The sequence below is a fragment of the Rhamphochromis sp. 'chilingali' genome, assembly GCF_963969265.1.
Source record: "Rhamphochromis sp. 'chilingali' genome assembly, chromosome: 17".
NCBI lineage: Eukaryota > Metazoa > Chordata > Actinopteri > Cichliformes > Cichlidae > Rhamphochromis > Rhamphochromis sp. 'chilingali'.
In genome coordinates this window covers 25854553-25870217 of record NC_137944.1, presented here as the reverse complement: position 1 = coordinate 25870217, position 15665 = coordinate 25854553, and positions in this window count along the sequence as shown.

Sequence of the window (15665 nt, the reverse complement as noted above, 5' to 3'; positions counted from 1 at the left end):
GGTCTGTTTTAACTACATGCATTACTGAGAATTTGTTACACTTTCCTAGTAGAGGTGTTATTTGGGTTGAAATAATATTATTTGGCTGTTGCATTAGATTGGAATTTAAATTTGCATAGGAACTCTGCACTGGAGTGAACTGAACTTCCCATCTTCTTTTTAACACTTATTTCCTGTATTGAATGTTGTTACATTCGGAAATCTTGCATGATGCACCAGCACAATCTCTCTCTCTTTCTCTTGTCACCAGTTCCCTGCTGCAGTGCCATGTGTGCTTATTTATTTATGTTTGTGTGGTAAGTCGGAGATGGGTGGGTTGATATAAAAATGCAACCCGAACATTAATATAATCCCATTTTCTGCTCTGTCCTGCCAATGTCTTGCCCAGGGACAATTGGTGTCCAAGATTTTTCTCGTTTTAGTCTTTATGTCGCTGCCATTTTTGTGGGCTTAAAAAAGTTCATGGAAAGTCTTGTTTGCAAGGGTTGCTATAAGTGTAACAGATTCCTTGCTAGCGCTTTTTTAGGATGACGCTTGTCACCAGCAGTAGTTATAATAACAGGATGCCCCAAAATTAATCACATCCTCTCACATGTGAGATTCGCTTTCAATACACCTTTATCATAGCTGCAAAAGAAACAATGTTTTTACATGGAACAATTCAAGCACGGTATATGATTAATTAAGCATCAGTCGGAGGTCTAGGAGGAAAACATTGTGGGCTCTCATTCCTTTTTCATAGTGTGTATTCAAGGCACAATTAAAGAAGCCCATTTTGTAATCCCAAGGACTTGAACCGAATGAATAAAATGCTTTATTCAAACATAACAGGGAGTAATGACGATAGCCATGTAAATATAACCGTAAATTATTTTAGATACAAAGACTAAAGATTTTCAGTAGAATCAAATAGGGCTGAAAGTTGGACTCTATGAGAAGTCACAGGGAAAGGTGAGCAGTCAGTATTGGTTATGACTGCTGTTATAAAATATAACAACCTCAGAATAAAGATGAGGAACACTTCATTTGCACACAAACCCTCTGAGGAGAATTTCCTTGGAAGTCAAGTTTTACACAATGTCCTTAGCTTTTCACCCCTTTCTGTGAAATAAATGTTTAGCCTTTAGTCATTGTAGTCGGGGATTTTTTTTAAAGTTGCACAATAATAACTGAAGGAAGCCAATTTCCCACAAAATAACTTGACAGAAAAGCTGCATTCTGTGCTTGAGAAGCCAAAAATGGAGAGAACTAGGATTTGTTAGGATTTTGTCTTTTTGCTTTCCACCAATTTATGGTTTTGCTCCTTTTAAATCACACTGATGACCACATAATTTATCAGAGGTCAAGACCTCTATTGTAACCATATCTTCTCTCTTTTTCTTTGAGCTGTTCAACATCCATCAAAAGGGCACAGTGACAAGACAGTGATTCATTGTTTACAATCCTTTCTTAAAACTGTGTCATTTCATTTTGAAATCTCCAGATGTAAATTTTATTCCTGGAATCAAAAACATATTCCGTATCAAAGGTAGGAACCACGACAGATTTATGATCTTAAGATAAGTTCCTGTGACGCCTTTGCCAAGTGGCTGGTCATCACCTTCTCAAGTTGGCCAGCCCTGCTAAGGCATGCATAGACGACTGTAGTTACGTCACTAGTAACTCTGGGATTTATACCTATCTCCTTCCTCCTCTTCTGTTGGAGATCCAGCATGGAATGGTCTTTGTCGAACCTGAAAAATGGCACTGACAGGCCAAATCTGACTATTTAATAGCCCCTAAAGAGACCAATCTCCAAACATGAAGAGCTTTTTTGGCAAGCAGAACACAGCATATGAAGGTATTTAGTACAAAATGTCTTCCTCACCGTGGCAGGAGAATTAATAGGACTAGCATGTTATGTGTAGCAACCACTTGATGTAGTGTTGAAAGGCTGGCTCGTTTCCAGTGTCCCGTGTGGTGTTGTGTGATAGGCGAGATACGGATGACATAAAATGTTCCACCCCACACATTTGTAGTTGATTATCTGCTTGGTGGGTCCTGATTGATGCATATGTATTCTGTATTGTCAGATATAGAAATCATAAAATCTGGCATCATTAAGAAGACGTATGGCGAATGCTGTGTGCCCAAATGTGATTACAATTTAAGTGTGAAAGGTCAGGAATTGAAAATGCACTCTTGTGTTGAAAAAGTCCAACAATCCAAAAGCTTTTCACAAGCCTTTGTTAGCGGCAGGCAAACTAACTTTTACTTTTGCCTCAAATAAATACAACTCTGCTTCTAAATGTAGACTTCAAATGGGTTAAGACGAAAGCTGGCTAGAAAAGACCTTTAGAGATGTTTTATCTATTTGAGTTTTGGAGGGAAACACACAAAAAAGAAATAAATTACAATGATTGATTGGTGCTCACTTTTTCCAAAAAATGTTACTTTATACTAGACGACTCTTAGTACGTTAGTATGGCAGTGAAAGAAAACACTGTTCCCATCAACACCCAAGACCTGGGTGTGGTTCATTGGTTTTCAATAAAACATCATCAAAACAACATTTTGATGGTTACGTCTTCAATTCCTCGTGAGCTGAACTGTGATCTTTCTACAGACAACAATATGCTTCGCATCAATCTGTCATTGCCGAGCATATGCATTTCACAGAAATGATCAAAAGTAAGAGCTGGGACAGACCACGCCATCACAAATCCATCAAATAAAAATAAGCTAAAATAGCAGTTAAACATTTTTGGTAATACACTTTACCTGTTTACTTACCAAGAGTTTCTTGCACCCAGTCATGGAATAGCTCAACATATAAGCCTCCAAGTGAGGCCAGTCAAGATGTCTGATTGTTAAAGAAAGAATTTACCCCAAAATAACATTTCTGTACTTTGCCTTTGGGCTGTGGGGCTGTTTATCCACCCAGATTAATCTGGTTTGGTGATATCTGGTATTTCATGACTATAATGGAACTAAACGGTTCTTGACTAGTATTGCCCAGAGCACAAAAAACAAACAAACAAACACCTGAGCATTTTAAAGTAGGGAGCATTTTCTCTTTTGGTGAACTTCACCCACCAGCTGGATCACTCTACAGGACAAAGTGTTTGAGTCAAGAGGCTCACAGCAGTGTAACAGAATGTAAACATTTACAATATCTCCCCTCAAGTGAGCCGTAATGTTAGCTTTATTCTTGCTTTACATGATTGATGGATATAGTTAGTAGAAAAAAATGGACCACTCACACCAATTTTTGAACACTGGAACAAACCTAAACTGACTGTTTAACCATCTTCCTTGTGTATTTGTGCTAAGCTTACTGTCTAAGCCAGTGTTTCCCAACCACTGTGCCGTGGCCATAGGTGTGTCGTGAGAAATTATCAGGTGTGCTGTGGAAAATTATCTGGTTCCATCGTAACAGGCAGAACAATTACATTCTCTTCCACTAGAGGGCAGTACAACTACCTGCTCTAATTAAATGAGTTGCCAACTGCCAGTAAAACAGAAGAAGACAAAGAAGAAATTACATAATAGTCATGCTGTGAGATGACTCCAATTCTGCTATATCTAGTATGCTGGGACAAATTATTAATATGCTTTTTGTGATATATTTGTTTGGTGGTGTGCCGTGTGATTTTTCACATTTGAAAGATCAGCGAATACTAACAGCGATCTAAGCTAAGCTGTCTGGCCCCCACTACATTTGGTCAGTGTACATATGTGAGCATGGGGCCCAGTCACACAGGCAAGAGACCAGTTGCCAACTGCCTTGCAACCACCGACCACCAGGGAAATATGAGTAATTGCTGACCTTTGGGGAATGGTTGCTTTAGGCTGCTTGCTGTTGCTGTGAAATCAATTGCTAATCCCCTAGTGTTGCAAGCCTCGAGACTGCTTAGTAATAGTCTGCCAACCACTGGTCACTGCAACAGGTTGGCAAGTGGTTGCAGGAGTTTGGTGGCTGCTGCTACAAGAAATTAGGTGCATATACACAAACTGCAAGAATGTCTGCCTTGAGAGTAAAAGTTGGCCTTTTTAAAAGTGTTGATTTCAGTGGTAACGCAAAACTTTTACTTGAATGTGAATGTACTGAGTTTCAGTACAATTTTCACAGTTTTGCTACCACTTTGTGGTTAGTTAATGAGTGCTTGCAGGAGAGTTGGCGTCCTCCGTGCAAACTACAGCTGACCGCAGCAATCCCCTAGTGACCCAAAGAAATCACATGGAGTCTTTTGGCAAACTCTCTTTGCAGCAGATTTCACCCAGACACCCACCAACTTTCCTGCAGCAGAGGCTATGCACTATGGGATAACTGCATTTACACAGCATTCTGTGTAAACGTATCACTGAATTATACAGTCATAAAGCAGTAAAATAATTAAATCCAATCTTCTTTAAGAATATAAAAAATAGTTCAGTACTAGTGCTAAAATGCAGAGGATCTGGCTCAGTCAGCTGTCTGTACAACTGAACTTGTACTGCACGGCGGTGGGTGGCTCTCACTGGGACATGGTAGGCATGGCAGGCAATGTGCCGGAGCTGCCTAGCCATCTGTGAGAAGTGGAAAGTGCTGTGTACCTCCAAGCCCCAGCTCTGTCAACTGTTAAAACACTAGAAGCAACAAACAGAACCAGAAGGATCGGTAAGCTGGTCAAACCAGTGTGTCGCGGAGGTCAAGTACCATGTGGTAGAGCTTTTGCTTCCCATTTGCTAAATTAGTTTCCATTTATTTTCACTTGGTAATAGCGGCTTTAGTGCGTGACAAGTTCATAGACAAATACTCAAATAACCACTAAGGACCTCTGTCGTGTGTCCTGGAGGCGAGGCAGTCATTGATTGTGTTTAGTGCTGGCCCTTTGACCCATACAACAATGTGACATGATGTAAACCTTTGTTGCACTTCTGGCTTTATTTAATGTGACATATCTCTTGTAAACATATACACAGCAAGAGCAAGTTTATGCCACTCCCCACCTTCCAACTGACTTCGTGACATCAAACTGATAAAGTTAAGTTATCACTTACGTGAGCACGAATCATTCGGGTTTGAGGAAATCAATTCATCAATTCTGACAGTTTAATGAGACATTTGTTTCTGATCAGCAGCCATAAAAATCACCACTGAGAAGCACCTCAAGTGTTTCAGCACGTAAAGTGTGACGAGGGGCGTGAAGATCTGGCTTTTGTAGCACACTCAGTGTTTCTGACAGATCACCAGGTGAATGACTGCCCGTTCTCTGCCAGACATGTTAGACACGCTCTGCTGCTATTTGAGTTTTAATAGGCAACTAATAGGACTGCTTTCTGGGAGGTATTGAGAGTCCATGCTACGCCGTGTCACTCACTCCCCTGACCTCATTGTGTTTCTAGAGGTTGATGCAAGCGTCACCAGACACTGACGCCTCATAGGTTGTTTCCATATGCAGAAAAGCTGTTGAAAACCATATCTATGTCGCAAGGTGGAAATACTGATTTAACTTTGGCATTATATTGCATCTTTTCTTTTCAGTTTTCTCCCTGATTTTGTAGTAAAAAATGTGATGCTTCCACTTATGAGGGGCAAGAGATACTGTCAGCAATAGTTTAATGTGTTATTTGACTCTTTCTAAACTCATTCTAGTGCACATGATTGACTTTGGCAACAGGCATTTGAACTTTGGCTCAACAGCATTTGACTTTATGAGTGTGCATAGTGTTGTGGTCACACAATACTTTTTTTGTTTGTTTTGTTTTTGTTAAGCCCTTTAACACTTACTTGAATTATGAATCATTTAAGCATAAAAACGACGTCTAACTCAAGGAACCAGTGTCCTCACAACAGACAACTTCGGAAAAACTTTAAGAAGATGTATGAACTTTAAGCAAAGGGGGAAAAAATCCTCTGAAGACCCGATACAGAACCCCGAGAGATGAATCTGGCCCTTGATTTGAATGATTTTCTGGTCAAAGGTAAACAGGCTGAAGTGTGATAAATTGCACACAAACTGGATGGAAAATCAGTAGCGTGATTAATCCAAATTTGAAATTCCTGATTCAAATCATTGGCAATATGTTCTGAGAATGTCAGGAGAGAGATACAACAGTGAGAACGCGGCGGACGCTGGTTTGGGGCTGTAGAAAAAGTACCATCAGATTTTGATCCACTAAAGTGGGAGCTTAAGTTTTTTGAAAATGATCCCAAACACAGCATCTTTAGATAGAAGAAAAACACACAATGGAATATCATCAGTCATGGATTAGCCTCCACAGAGCTCGGACCTCAGCATTATTGAAGCAGTGTGGGATCATCCTGACAGCGAACAGAGTAAGTGGCAGCCAGCATCCAAAGATGAGCTTTAGGTAGCTTGAAGAACTACTTGAAAAAATTACAAGAAAGCTTGGTTAAAAAAGTTCAGGCTTTGTTGTGGAATGAAGGTATTTAGAATTTATTTGCTTTTGCCTTATAAACTATATTTACATATATATGTTGCACATCTTTCAATCAATGCCTTCACCTATTTACAATTTTCCTATCAAAACATAAAGATAAGACTTTTGCACAGTACAGGGAGTGCAGAATTATTAGGCAAATGAGTATTTTGTCCACATCATCCTCTTCATGCATGTTGTCTTTCTCCAAGCTGTATAGGCTTGAAAGCCTACTACCAATTAAGCATATTAGGTGATGTGCATCTCTGTAATGAGAAGGGGTGTGGTCTAATGACATCAACACCCTATATCAGGTGTGCATAATTATTAGGCAACGTCCTTTTCTTTGGCAAAATGGGTCAAAAGAAGGACTTGACAGGCTCAGAAAAGTCAAAAATAGTGAGATATCTTGCAGAGGGATGCAGCAGTCTCAAAATTGCAAAGCTTCTGAAGCGTCATCATCGAACAATCAAGTGTTTCATTCAAAATAGTCAACAGGGTCGCAAGAAGCGTGTGGAAAAACCAAGGCGCAAAATAACTGCCCATGAACTGAGAAAAGTCAAGCGTGCAGCTGCCAAGATGCCACTTGCCACCAGTTTGGCCATATTTCAGAGCTGCAACATCACTGGAGTGCCCAAAAGCACAAGGCGTGCAATACTCAGAGACATGGCCAAGGTAAGAAAGGCTGAAAGACGACCACCACTGAACAAGACACACAAGCTGAAACGTCAAGACTGGGCCAAGAAATATCTCAAGACTGGTTTTTCTAAGGTTTTATGGACTGATGAAATGAGAGTGAGTCTTGATGGGCCAGATGGATGGGCCCGTGGCTGGATTGGTAAAGGGCAGAGAGCTCCAGTCCGACTCAGACGCCAGCAAGGTGGAGGTGGAGTACTGGTTTGGGCTGGTATCATCAAAGATGAGCTTGTGGGGCCTTTTCGGGTTGAGGATGGAGTCAAGCTCAACTCCCAGTCCTACTGCCAGTTTCTGGAAGACACCTTCTTCAAGCAGTGGTACAGGAAGAAGTCTGCATCCTTCAAGAAAAACATGATTTTCATGCAGGACAATGCTCCATCACACGCGTCCAAGTACTCCACAGCGTGGCTGGCAAGAAAGGGTATAAAAGAAGAAAAACTAATGACATGGCCTCCTTGTTCACCTGATCTGAACCCCATTGAGAACCTGTGAGATTTACAAGGAGGGAAAACAGTACACCTCTCTGAACAGTGTCTGGGAGGCTGTGGTTGCTGCTGCACGCAATGTTGATGGTGAACAGATCAAAACACTGACAGAATCCATGGATGGCAGGCTTTTGAGTGTCCTTGCAAAGAAAGGTGGCTATATTGGTCGCTGATTTGTTTTTGTTTTGTTTTTGAATGTCAGAAATGTATATTTGTGAATGTGGAGATGTTATATTGGTTTCACTGGTAAAAATAAATAATTGAAATGGGTATATATTTGTTTTTTGTTGAGTTGCCTAATAATTATGCACAGTAATAGTCACCTGCACACACAGATATCCCCCTAAAATAGCTAAAACTAAAAACAAACTAAAAACTACTTCCAAAAACATTCAGCTTTGATATTAATGAGTTTTTTGGGTTCATTGAGAACATGATTGTTGTTCAATAATAAAATTATTCCTCAAAAATACAACTTGCCTAATAATTCTGCACTCCCTGTACTGTTGAGCCCTGTTTTCCAAATGGCTGTTATTAAAATATAATATTAAAAGCATATCCTTTACAAAACATATCCTTTCAGAGTGCTATAAATCAAATCTTGTCACAGTAGCGAGTTTGGCAGCACACAGCAGAAAATCAATGCTGTGTTATTGCCACTTATACTGTATGTGTGATTACCAAGTAATATCTCTGCAAAAATTACACAGTCACCCTACATAGTAAAAACAAATAATGTTCCAGTGTTTCTGCGCTCGTGTTTTGGTTGACTTTAATCAAGAGCTTGTAAAAGCATCATTTTACAGGCACATTAGCAAGTCATTGTGTGACTTGTGCTTTTCAAACTACATTGAATTTGACTGTAGACATAAAAATGTTGCCCTTTTTAATCCCAGTTGCTGTAATGACCTAAGATTTAGTTGAGATATGTCAAAAGATGTGAATCACATATTGGATTTTTTTGTTCAGTTTATCTGCAGTACGGTTGTGTCATCGTCACAACACAGACTGGAAAGAAAAAAGGAAAACTCTGGAAAACTTTATGTTATATGGAGCGGTTATCGATGTGGTGAAAGATAACGAGAAAACAAAAGCAGAACACCCTAATTCCTTTCGATTCCTGCGGGAGCACATGTGATGTGAAAATGAGGAAAAGGGCAAACCAGCTGACAACAGTGTTTTTTTAACCCAGTCCATGTTTGGTCCAGCCGCCTTATATGTGGTGACATTTCTTCATTATGTGAACCAGTGCAAACACAGAAACATGATGAGGCTGCCACATATGAAATATGGAAATGCACTTTTCATACAAAAATATTTTCATATTGCATTGCTGTCATCGAACATACTGGAACACAGGCTAAGCCAATGACTCTGAGGTGGCGACAGCACATTGTGCAGCAGTCACCTGGGCAGGTGATGACAAATATTCTTCATATTAACAAAAACAAACCCTTCATATTCTATATTCTATATATTGTTGGCAACAAAGCTCAAAATGAATTACTGGGTAGACACAAGACCAATAAAGTGACTATGTATTCAATCAAGTTAAATGATGAACCAGTTGGAAGATAAACTAAGCTTGCAACATGGAGCTATATCATCACCATCATAAAGGAGCAAGTGGCTGATTAATGTCAGAGTTACAAAGACAGAAAAATAAAGAGTCATCGTGTGCTGTCAACAGGTGATTAAAAACTGGAATAAGACCATACACGGAGCGAAAAAGAGTTTGGGAGAATCTGAGAAACACAGAAATTCATCAGTTTAAAGGAATGCGTTTTCATATTAAGTTCCATTATATCCAGACAATTCTTTAAACATTCAATCAAATCCTATTCATAATTCTAAACACATTTTTTGAGCATTTGTTGTGCATCTTTCTAACTCACGGTTGAAAAGTACTTTATTTCAAACAAATGAATGAAAAATGAATGAAAACATTTGCAAAAATGATGTCCAACAAGCAGCAGCACAACACAAGTATAAACCATAATGCAATATTACATATGAAAATGCAAAACAGAAAATAGAGCAAAATTAAGATACTGAGCACGCCTGGTCATTCCTTAGCAGTTCCCCTCTAATTGTAAACCTAGCAGTAGAAAAAGTGTAGCATGGACCTTCTGTACTAATAGAATAACCGCGTGTCGGGTCTTTCCCTTATTTAAATCTGACCATTAGCAGTTGTCTATAATCTTGGACTTTCATCGTGCTTGATGATCTGTAGGAGTTTAAATAATGATTTAATTTTTCTGTAAACCTGTTTCAATTGCATTAAAAAAATAAAGAATCAATGCATCATTTTGCAGCTTCCAGTTTGGATTAAGGAGACAGACACTATCTCTACTTTTAAGATTAGGCTTAAAACGTTCCTTTTTGCTAAAGCATATAGTTAGAGCTGGATCAGGTGACCCTGAATCCTCCCTTAGTTATGCTGTAAGAGGTGTATGTTGCTGGGCAATTCATTCCCATGATGCATGGAGTATTTCTTCTTCAGTCACCTTTCTCACTCACTGTGTATTAATAGAGCAGAAAGCTTTGAATCCATCCATTCGCTTCCACTTATCCTTTTTCAGGGTCACGGGGGGCGCTGGAGCCTATCCCAGCTGTCATAGGGCGGGAGGCGGGGTACACCCTGGACAGGTCGCCAGTCTGTCGCAGGGCCAACACATAGGGTCAGACAACCATTTACACTCACATTCACACCTAGTGGCAATTTGGATTATCCAATTAACCTATCCGCACAAACTGCATGTCTTTGGATGGTGGGGGGAAACCAGAGTACCCGGAGGGAACCCACGCAGACACAGGGAGAACATGCAAACTCCACACAGAAAGACCCCGGCCTGATGGTGGAATTGAACTCAGGACCTTCTCGCTGTGCGGCAACAGTGCTAACCACCGTGCTGCCCCCTTTGAATCATATTTGCTATTAATCTGTCTCTCTTCCACAGCATGTCTTTATCCTGCCTTCCTTCTCTCACCCCAACCGGTCACAGCAGATGGCCGCCCCTCCCTGAGCCTGGTTCTGCCAGAGCTTTCTTCCTGTTAAAAGTGCTTGCTCATAGGGGGTCATATGATGGGTTTTTCTCTGTATGTATTATTGTAGGGTCTACCTTACTATATAAAGCGCCTTGAGGTGTTGTGATTTGGCTTTGTATAAATAAAATTGAATTGAATTGAATTGAATTGAATAATAAGGCAGCACGGTGGCACGGTGGTTAGCACTGTTGCCGCACAGCAAGAAGGTCCTGAGTTCAATTCCAACATCAGGCCGCGGTCTTTCCGTGTGGAGTTTGCATGTTCTCCCCGTGTTTGCGTGGGTTCCCTCCGGGTACTCCGGCTTCCTCCCACCGTCCAAAGACATGCAGCTTGTGGGGATAGGTTAATTGGATAATCCAAATTGTCACTAGGTATGAATGTGAGTGTGAATGGTTGTCTGTCCCTGTGTGTTGGCCCTGCGACAGACTGGCGACCTGTCCAGGGTGTACCCCGCCTCTCACCCTATGACAGCTGGGATAGGCTCCAGCGCCCCCCGCGACCCTGAAAAGGATAAGCGGAAGCGAATGGATGGATGGATGAATTGAATAATAATAATCTATTACTAAAAGTGACTGAATGTTACAAATATGTGTTCAAAGCTCTCAGATAAACTCTTCAACTTATTGCTACTCTGTGCAATGTGACCAGGCCACTATCTTCTTTGTTAAGCTAACATGCCATGTCATTCCTCTAAAAATACTAAAGATGCATAAATGATGCTCTGATCTGATGATCTCTTTATAAACTATAAGAACTGTTCATAAAATTCACCTTTGTGTCACTATTCACAGGATTTTTTTTTAAACTTTGTGTTCTTTATCTTATCTTTTACATGTTTTTAAACAGTTGGTGACTGATTTAGCAGCCCACTAGTACCGTTTATTAACACATTTTAAAAGAGCCAGTATTCTCCTTTCCATTTTCACTGTTTCATCACTCGTAGATAACGCACGTTTTTAAAATAGATGTTCTCCCAAGAGTCTCTATAGTATACAGCACCTGACATGGTAAAGTCTTTGTGTACATTCTCGAGCTCTCGGGAGACTAACCTTCTGTCCATTAAAGGATTACCACTATGACAGAGCTGACAAAAACCTGCTCTGTCTCCTGTTAGCTATATCATACTTCATAATTTTCACAAACAGAGCTGTGAGAAGGTGTACGTAGGGTGGACAGAGGAACATAAACTCTTGTTCACAAGACTTATCAGATTCCTTCCTCGCCATTTTTTAAGGTATGCTAGGGGTAAATGTATGATGCTAAAGATTTAGGCTTATTCTCCACCTGTCCACCTGTTAGATTGTCCTACATCAGCCAAAAAATAAAGAGACACGAAGCAGCATGCAATCCAAGATGTGAATGTATGTCAGATTGTGTGTGACATTCAACTTTAAAAGTGCTTTGTTGCCAACCAGCATGCAGCTGAACAGACCCAAAGCATAGTATTAGCTGGACGTATTTATTGCTCTCTCACATATGATCTCATGTTGCACACACCTACACACTGACTCACTGTGTTTTTGATTACACCAGCAGGTTAAGTCCAGAAAATAACCATCTGCTGATGTCATGCTCTTTTCCAAAGTTAGGAGGACCAACTGGCCCCATTACTGAAGAAGAAAATACTACGAGACAAATGGCAGCGAGCTGGAATCACATTAAGATGGAGCGAGCAAACAGCACTTGCCAGCAGTGAAATTAACAACGTAAGTAAGAAGATAGAGCTCGGCTTACTTTGTCTTTTCTGATGTATGTCCGCTGAACAATGCACCCTATCTGAGGCCAACAATAAAAGAACTCTATAGTAATTGATGTCAAACGGTGGTCCAAGTAGTCAAGCTAAATTAGTTATTGCTAATTAAAGTTGCTTTGCTGTCTGATATCAGTTTCCAAAGCCTAATATCGTTATGGAGTGCTGACAAGCATGCTGCGCTTTAACCAGCCTGAGTGGTTTGCTCAGACTGACACAAAGGCATGTTTCTGTTTATGTCCAAAATCTGATTGTGTGAGTTAATGTGAAGAAAACATGGCGATATCAGCATTCATCGGCTTGTATCAGGTGTCAGCTTGCTGTTGCACAGGACTTAATTTTATCTGATATGGCAGGACAGAATGGGAAATGTACGTGAAGAATATTATCTAAAGACTAAGGAATGCGATGAGTGAAGGTCTTAAAGTTTGGAATAGATTTTGAATGCAAGCTGTCGAACCAGCCACTGGATTCAAAAAAATGTACTTGGACGGTGACTGTTTTTTCTTAGCCTTGACAATTAGAAGGCAACATACTGACAACTAGGCAACTGATCAGGACAACTCAAAAACTATGATGGCAGCTGTGTTGCAAGGCAGTGAAATTAGCAACAGCAATTTTTCCTTTCATTTTTTCTTTTTCATTATCATCTGTAAAGCTGTTTTATGGTAATAACGTTTAGCTTGCGTGTCACTACAGTACATTTCACTTTTACTCAAATGGAGTTTGTTTAGTCTTCATGGAGACAGCAGAGCTTTATGGAAAAAATAATGAGGCGCTTCTAAGAGATGCTAAAAGATTAAAATAAGCATTAAATTGTCACTGCATATAGCAATTAACAATTAAACAAGAGTGAATTATTCCATCTATGGCACACTGCCACATAACTATACAACAGCCTCAGTAGTTGTGGTGTGCCTGATGTACCAGACTTTGTTTTATATTTACATGGTGAATGACCAATGACTCTAATACACAGTCCCTATTTTATTTAAGTACACCTTGCTATTACCATAGATTCAACAAGGTGCTAGAAACATTCCTCAAAGATTTTGGTCCATGATTTCAGCTTCGTGACATCCCGTTATCATGTTGGAAGCAGTGATCAGACAATTAGTACATTGTGATAATAAAGGGTTGGAAATGTGATGTCAAGTGTGCCCCCAAACCATTACACTACCACTACTAACCTGTTTTACTGATACTGACCAGGATGGATCCATTCATGTTGTTTATATCAAATGTGACCCTTCCATCTGAATATTGCAGCAGAAATCAAGATTCATCAGATCAGGAAACCTTTTCCCAATTGTCCAATTTTGATCAGATATTTTGATGGAATTCGTAGTTACTTTTTCTTAGCTGACAGAAATGGTACCCAGCGTGATCTTCTGTTACCGCAGCCCATCTGTTCCAAGGTTTGATGTGTTGTTCAGCATAGTGTGGAGATACAGAAATTCTTTTATTGCTGCCATATAATCTGCATCATTATAATTGCATTAATAATATTCTTTACAGCATTATTTCATCTAATAATATTTCTCACAGTTTTGATACTGCATTACAGTTGTTTATTGAAGATGTCCATTTGAGGATCCTTCCATTATGTTAACTTTTATTACAAGTACAGTTAGAAGTATTTTATACACATTGCATATCTGTGCTTATTTTGAGTTGATGTTCGGTTCATTAAGGGTCTTAAGCTTCACTGGCGTGACTGTCCAGGTGATACATGCTGAGGGAAACTAGAACATAGAAGGATAACTGCAATGCATGCTTACAGTACATATAATACATATAATCTAGGAATAGGCCTGAGCAGAGGCCCAAATGTTTCCAGCTTCTTGTTGCAAACCTGTTGCATTTTATTCTACTTGGTAACAGATGAGCAGAGTCAATAATTAGCCTCAGAGACCCTGAGGGCTTGAAGTTTACTACCTTGTATGGAAGGTGTTATAGAAAACAGAAGTTCTATGTCTGCTTATAGCCATTAAAAATGTACGATTACCTGTGACTAATGTCTGGAACCTATTTTAATCTGTCATTGGGGGGGTGTGTACCCCACTGCTTTATAAGTGTCCACAACATGTATTTTGGTCAGAAGACATATGTTGATGTTTTCTCCGGGCTGTTAATAAACTCAACGTTTGATTGCACTTTTCTGGGGCCTCCGTGGTTTGTGACACTGCTCTACATTGATTGATTTCGCGACAATAGCATGCTTGTACAATAACAGAAATGGCACCCAATGTGGTTTTCTGCAGCTTTAGGACTTTGCTTATTACTGCCTCATTATTATTTTATTGATGTGTTGTGTGTTCAGATATGGTCTTCTTGGTTGTAACGTTTGGTCAACAAGTAGATATTTCATTTTTCTCTTACCATGATAGAGATGTTAAATTCTACCTTAAAATTTAAGGTATTTATTTTCCCTAGGTTGTGCTGGAAAACCTCCTCCCCTCATCTGGCTCCAGCAAATATTTAAAGTCACTTACAGTAAATCACCTGTCTTCCCTACTCTTACGCTGGGTTTGCACTTGAACATGCCGTCTTAATCATGTTGACATAATTCAATGTATTGAGTAGCTGCCACAGATATTTGGATTAATGAGCAGTCCAGCAGGTGTACCTGAAGTGGATGGTGAGTGTATATACTCAGTGCCCATCACTTTGGAGCTGACACTTTATATTGCATAATATATGTCAGCCACAAGTACTTGTCATTGCCATTAGTAGCCACTTGTGTCACTTTCCTTAAAGTTGAGAGTAGCTCAGCTCTGTAGCCAACCACGTCACAGGACTTATTTCATTTGAATTCCAATGACTCTACTCAGTAATTGTTGGTATGTTTCGATGTTTGCAGCTTTTTGTGGTTTACAATTGTCCACGACTAGTACAGGCATAGATAGTACAACAAAAGGACAAAGGGTTGTGCACAGTGGAAAAGTAAGAAAGAAAGAAAATAAGAAAAACTTTTGAATTATGAGATTTAGTAAACAATTCCTTTTTTTTAGGTTTTTTAAATATATTGTGTGTCAGTCTATAAATGTAACTTGTATGTTATTTTCAGTTGTGCTTTCTTTGTCTGTATCTGTGTTTGTGTGTTCCAGTCTTCTGCTTTGCAGAGTTACTGCTCTCTAAAATAGACAGAACAGAGGGTAACATATCTAGAGCCACATAGCACATTCCCGGGGTCTAGCCAAACACTCTTCTGACCTTTGCACCAACCAAATATTGCAGCAGCAAAGGTCATATTTTGTTTGTGCATTTGCTTCCATGTG